We start from the raw sequence: 6,760 nt of genomic DNA, 5'->3' as shown, positions 1-6,760 counted from the left end.
GTGCTCTTCAGGCATGAATTCTTCATTATCTGCCTGTGGAGGAAATGGGTGCTGAGATTTCTTCTGCCTGGTGGTCCCCTGGAAGACAGAGACACACTGTGGTAGGAAGGCTGAATGGTGTGGCTGAAGTCAGAGAAAAACTACCCAGAGAGGAGCCCAGGGAGCACTCTGGAGTGCTGGGCTCGCAGATCTGTCCCCAGAGCACACACATTCATCAGCTGCATGCAGCTTGGTGTCTAAAGAAACAACTGCTAGATCAAGTGTCCATGAGAATGATTTCTTCTCCTTCCATCATGAGCGGTGGCAGGAGCTGTAGGGCTGGAGAATGTCAACCCACAGGACATCTCACACCTGCGCTGTCCCTAAGGAGGGAAGGGACAGGCCCAGTAACACACACACTTCAGTGGAGGTAGAGCACTGCTAATCTACATCAGGACTTAACATCCTATCTACCTTGGTCCTGCTCTGTAAGAAGTCTGAATTCCGTGGCAGGCAGAGACACTCATCTGGTGGAGAGCAAGGGATTTCTCTGTGAGCCCCACCAGATGGAAACCCATTGAGCTCAGGAACTGCACTGGGAGTTGACAGACTTCTTTCAAAACAACCACTGTGCCAAATCTCCACGCAGGAAGCCAGGCTTGAAAAGGGTTTTTTTTTTAACAATGTGCTCTCATCTGTTTTTTTCTCTTAGCAAAACTTCCTCACTCACCAGTTTATATCTCCTGCTGCCATAGTTTCCCTCCAGGTTCAGATCTCAGCTCCTGCCCTAGTCTCTGTTTTAGTGCACATTTGTAAGTTGAACGCTTTGCAGAAAACTTCAAAGGACTGCATTGTTCTGCTAATTGATTATGTTATCTGCAATCTGCTGTCCCTGCCTGGCTATTGTGCTCCCTTGAGAATAAAACATTATTTATTTGGAATGAGTGCGTGTTACGCTTATAACAAGATAAGCACAAAAAAATTACAAATTAGAAACATCATTTTTCTCTTCACAATGTTCAAGCTAGGAATATAAGCACTTGTACAGTATATGCATGCATATACTGAAGGCATATACGCAGGATCCATCTGATTTGCCAAACCTGTATGCGTCAGTTTTCTGGACTGTGTGTGCAAATCCCAAATAATCTGACTCCTGCTGAAGGTGGACGTGGTGTAAATCTGAGATTTCTGCAGGCTCAGCAGGCTGCTGAGGGATGCTCTGCACGTTATCACAGCTTCAGATGACCCTGGAGAAAATTTCTGAGTGAGGAAAGATGATACGCCTGGAAAAAAACAGGCTGTGTGTGAAATATTTATAAAACATCTCTAACTTCTACTCTCTGGATATCTTGAGAGATGAGGAAATTGCTACTTGAAAGTAGGTTCTGTAGGCAGGCTGCAATGAGGGGTGCTCAAAATGCACAGCCATTACTTCTGGGTGGTTTATCAGTTTTGGCTGATTCAAAATTAAAACCAGCACCCCTTCCTTGTCAGCAGTGGTAACTGTGTCTTAAAAAGACAAAGTGAAGAAAAGGAAATAGTTGTGTGCAAATCTGCAGAGCACATCAGGGGTCTCTGCTCCCAGCAAGGGTCCTGGGCATGATCTCTCCTCTTGGGCAATCCCAGTGGAAGAACCCTGATAACCCTCATATCCAGATCTGTAAGAGCAACTCACTGTCCTCTGCTATCCTGTAATTGAAATAACACATGTAGAGCCAACAGCAGCTAGCAGAAGAAACTGGCAAACATATTGTGCTATATAGTTGTCTTGCTGTTCAAATTAATGTAATTACACACCCAGTTCTCCTGTTTCAGTTGTAATAGTGAAATCAGTGAACTTGCTGAAAACAGTGAGTACAAAGGCTCTGTTTCCTAGTTTAGGAGCTAAGCTCTTGTGTCAAAAGAGCAATTCAGAATTCACAGCCTGCTCTTAGCATTCACACTTCAGCCACAAGGTGCACTTACCCAGTTTCACCTTCCACCTTTCTGTCCAAAGTGTGTTATGGGGAAGAGGGGGCTGTATTTCCCTAAATAAGGCAAATGTCCTTTATATAGCTGGGCACTGGCATGGAGTAACATCAGTGTGGTTTCAATATGGTTCAAAAGTGTTGGTTGTTAAGCTGTGGTGGAAGGGAGCATGTGAATGACCCCAGCCCTTCTTTCATGAAAGGGATGCTCAGGTCACAGCTTTGGATGAAGGCTCCTTGTGCAGCACTGTACCACTCTGCCCCTTAAATACATCGCATAAACTCTTTGTGCCACCACATCATAAACCAGCCATGGGAACTGAAGAAGACTGCAGAGACCTTCCCAAAGGGCACCACTGCACTGTCCCAGTGCCCAGCTGGAAGTGCCTGCTCAAACAAAGCATGGGTGTAACTCAAGTTTGTATTTATCGCTTCCTTTGCTAAAATGGCACTGCTAATAACAAAGAATACAAAAGTAAAACTGAAATCAAAAAATCCCCATGAAACATTCTTGTAAATAGAGTCATTTCTCAGAAAAAGCTGTTGCCTTCCAAAATTGATTTCATTATGGATAAGCATTAGGCAGATCTTCCCCTCCAGTATGTTTGAGCAGCATGAAAACGCAGGCTCCCCTCCTCTCCTTGAGCTCCTCCCCAAGCCAGTATCTCCTTGCTAGCCCACAAGGTAACTGTCCAGCTGTTGGCTGGCTTCATGAACTGTAGTGGCCCCACTTTGCACCAGAGCTGATCCAAAGCAAACAGCAAGAGCATGGGCTTCACCCATTTGCAACCTCCTCACTGCTGAGCTGAGCCCCACCAAGGCCTTATACCAGCACATCTTCGGGCCTTGTCAGCTCTTGCCAATGTCAACTTCGAGCTGTGCTTCTCCAGATCCATCTCTGTGTGTCCATGTATCTTTAAAAGGACGCAAACACCCTCTGCAGTCCTTTCCATGGCAATCTCACCTACAGAATCTGCCAACACAAGTTTTCAATGCTCATCTGGAAAAAGCTTTGAAATGGTTTTACTATTGTGAAACATTTTACAGGGAAGTCTGGATTCCTTTATTATCTGAGTTGATGGTTGAACCTCCAGGACATGCCTTTGCTGCATTTCCAATTTTCCTCCTCCACCAGTAAAGTTTTCCTCATGCAATCTAAGATCCTTGGTCAACTGTAGGAGAGGGGGTTTAGAAAAGGTCAATTCTATCTATACCAGTCATATAAGATCGTGTCCACAAGTAGAAAGACTGTTTTAAGCATCTCCTCCCATGTTTTACTGCACTGTGCAGTTTGTCATGCCCTCAGCTGTGCCCCACCAGTCTGGTGTCCCTGCTGTGAAACAGCTTCCAGAAAACAGAGTCAGTACAAACTTTTTTATAAGTGCTTTTTTACCTTCTTCTGTGATCTACCTTTGCATTGTGGCCCCAGTTGTCCTTGTCAGCTCCAGCACAGCGTGGGAGGAGATGGTCGGACACTGCTGCTGCCCCAGCTCCAAAGGAACCATGATAAAAGAAGCAAATCCATGGGAGTTATAAGGAGGAGCTTACAAAGGCTTGCCTGGGTCCTCTGCAGAGATGGGGGCAGTGGGGATTTTCAAGGCCTCTCTTCTCTACCCACTGCTGGACCCTTGCACACACCCTACGCATTCCCTCCTGCAGCCTCTCCCTCCCCTCAAATGATCCAGTCATCCTCCCCAGTTCAGAAATCCTGCCCACGCTGATTTCCAGTCAAAGGAAGACCCAACGACTCTACACATCTACTTGGAAACACCACCTGAAATGGCGTGGATCCCTAAACACTGTGCACAAAGATCTGAGAAGAAATACGAGTCTTCAATGGGACTCAAAGCACCTCTGTGAAGGCTCTTTCTAACTGTTGACATTTGATGTTTTGTTTTCAAATGCACTTTATTTGCATTACCTGAATAACCCTTCAGTTAATAAGTAACCTGGCAGCTCTGAGTGACCAGAATATTAGTTAATCTGCTGATAATGTGGATATTCAGACAAATAAGAGTAGTGACCGAACAAAGTCGAATACAAGTTGGGAATGTTTTGCTTGCTGAGAGAAGTCTCTGTGGTTTGCTTGTGTGTTAACTCACATCTCAAGTAATGAGAAAAAAAAACAAGTATTGCAAGTTATTCAAAACGAAGTACTGGGCTGCATACAGCAAACACAGCTCTGAAACTGATTGTTAAAAATACTTTATTCTCTACCTCAGGAATTTAGGAATTAGTTGTTTATTATCGGGAATGTTTCTGAACATCCTTCCCGAGTAAATAAGGAAATCCTTCTTAAAAGAGTCTGAAGAAGTGTTTGTTAAACCTTTGCATTCCCAGACACTCCAGTTCTCCTCTCGCACACTGATGTCAGCTTGAGTTCAACTTGAAAAAACTGAGCACGGCAAAGCAAAAACCTGAGCCCAAAGAGTAAATACACTTTGTGAAGTACGCAGCAGTTTACTTTTAGTTAAATATTGCTGTCGTTATATTTTTCAGTTAAATATTACACAACTTTGGAGTAGGAATGGTGAAAATAAAGGCGTGTTGATCCAGGAGACAGATCCCTTTTCAGTGCTCCTTTCTGCCCTTTCTGTTTTCTGTGTTTCAGTGCTGTTCAAGCCCAGAAACTCACTTTGCACCTGGCAAAATTTGCCATCTGTAAATGCTGGAGCAGCACAGGTTCCCTCTGTGCAGCAGTCGGGCCAAAGAGTTGCACTGATCCTGGGTTTGCTGATAGCTGTGGGGGAGCTTCTGCTTCTTGCTACATAAAGACTCATTTTTCAGGGCAGAATGAAAATATGTTTGCTGTTCAGCACCACTGAAAACACAAACTGAAGATCCACGTAAGCAAAAAGCTATTTCTGCATCTCCTGCATGACATTTGTGCAACATCTTCTATAATATTAAAGTGCATGCAATTTTATCACTGCTGTGATACCGTTGGCATGTTCCCTGCATTCCAGTATCTCCCTTCAGGTTTGCTCCCACTGACTGATAGCCCAGCAACATGCACCAGCAATTCAGCTTCCCCTCCCAGCCTGCACCATCCTGCACTTCACCACTACATCTTTCCCTGTCACTGACCTCAGAAAGTTCTCTCTCAAGCTCTGGGTGGTCTTGTCCAGTGCAGGCCAACCTGCTTCTTCCCTGAGCTCTCACAGCCCCCTGAATGCACAGCTGGTAACCTGAAAAGAACTGCATCTCAGATGCTGCAGATACCAACACACTGGAGGACTCCAAGGAGTATTTCCCAAAGGAGAATCGCTATACCTCACTCCCATGGGTCCTCCATGTCCCAGAGCTAAAGAGTGGGAATATCCATGGCCAGATTTCCTTCTTGTTACTGCTTTTCTTTTGTGAACTATGCAGCATGAAAGACTGAGCAGATGAAACTTTCTAGCTACCGGCATGAAGTCTTTCAATAGATATGAAAGAAGTGGCAGAAGAACATCTGTATCTCAGTATCTAGATCAGAATACACAGCATTCAGCAACCAGTCAGTGTCCACTTCCTCCAAAGAAAGCAGCCACCAGGCAACTCAATGCCTCCATGCACTGAAATGGCCATTTCCTCACAGCGAAAACAAACCGAAGGGAATACACACAGCAACCAGTACCACCATACATGGCAGATCCTCTTCCTACACAAGCACAGGTGTTGGCAGTGCAAGATGCTAACAGAGCTATTCCCTGCACTCATTAGCCCATCCTCAAGATGATCCTGGCAGAAAACTAGCTGGGCAAAGCTAGACAGGCATGTGACAGGTGCTTCACCGTGAAGAAGCCTCTGAAAAAGACTTTTCTTTGCATAGAGATCTAGCATCCTAAAGAGAAATGTTTGCCTTTTATTTTCAAGGGAGGTTAAGGGCACTCATCTGTGATGAAGATAATCAAATTTCATGCTTCAAGGCTTTACCTGATTGCTCACTAGGACACTGCTATGTGCAAAGGACAGTTCTTCCCCTTTCTGAAACACAGTGGCAGCAGCTCAGTTACGGCTTTCCTCACAGCTACCTCCAGAGCTGCAATGAACCTGTTTCAACATTATCACTTTGTTTACTTTTTGTAACAAAGAGGCAGGCTTACCCATGGCTGCAGACATGCCTTTTGCACTCCCAGGCCCTTGGCAGCACCGAATGCTTCACAGCCTGGCAGAGCAACAGCAGTCACTGCATGGCCAGACCCCACTGTGGGGTCTGCTTCTGTTGGAGTTCCACCTCTGTGGACTCGAGGGACATCCAGGAAAGTATATCTCTATAGCCCTTAACAATGGATATAAATGTTACTGAGATTGTAAAATCATTTCAACTATTCCAAATGAAGTTTTTAGAAACTTTTCTTTTTGACCAAAATCTCACCCCTGAGACAAACAAAAATTTTGAAATGTGAGACTGAAGCCCCAGACCAGAGCTTGCAATGCAGGTGCATGTTGGGGATGCTAGCCCACTGTTGTTGTCTAATGCCATAGGCTGAAGAGAGCATTACACTGATAAATTCATCCTCATTCCAATTCTGTGACAGTGCAAGTGATGATTAACTCACGAATTTGCAGTGGTTCACTGCAAAACATGAGGTCTAAATCTGGTGCAGAAAGGAACCCAGGAGCCAAGATGTGATCTGTCCCACACTTGCAAAGTTAACTCTGTGCTGCCCAGCATGGATTGTGACTTCTGTGCCTTTTGATACCTATGATGAAAAGCACAGCCTCATTCACTGCTGGGCAGAGAAACCAGTGTTGAGAACTGAATCGTAGAATGGCCTGGGTTGAAAAGGACCTCAAAGATCATCTAGTTTCACCCCCCTTGCTAT

The sequence above is a fragment of the Phasianus colchicus genome, chromosome 10 (assembly GCF_987193195.1).
Source record: "Phasianus colchicus chromosome 10, bPhaCol1.hap1.1, whole genome shotgun sequence".
Taxonomy (NCBI): domain Eukaryota; kingdom Metazoa; phylum Chordata; class Aves; order Galliformes; family Phasianidae; genus Phasianus; species Phasianus colchicus.
Note: the sequence above shows the minus strand (reverse complement) of the source record.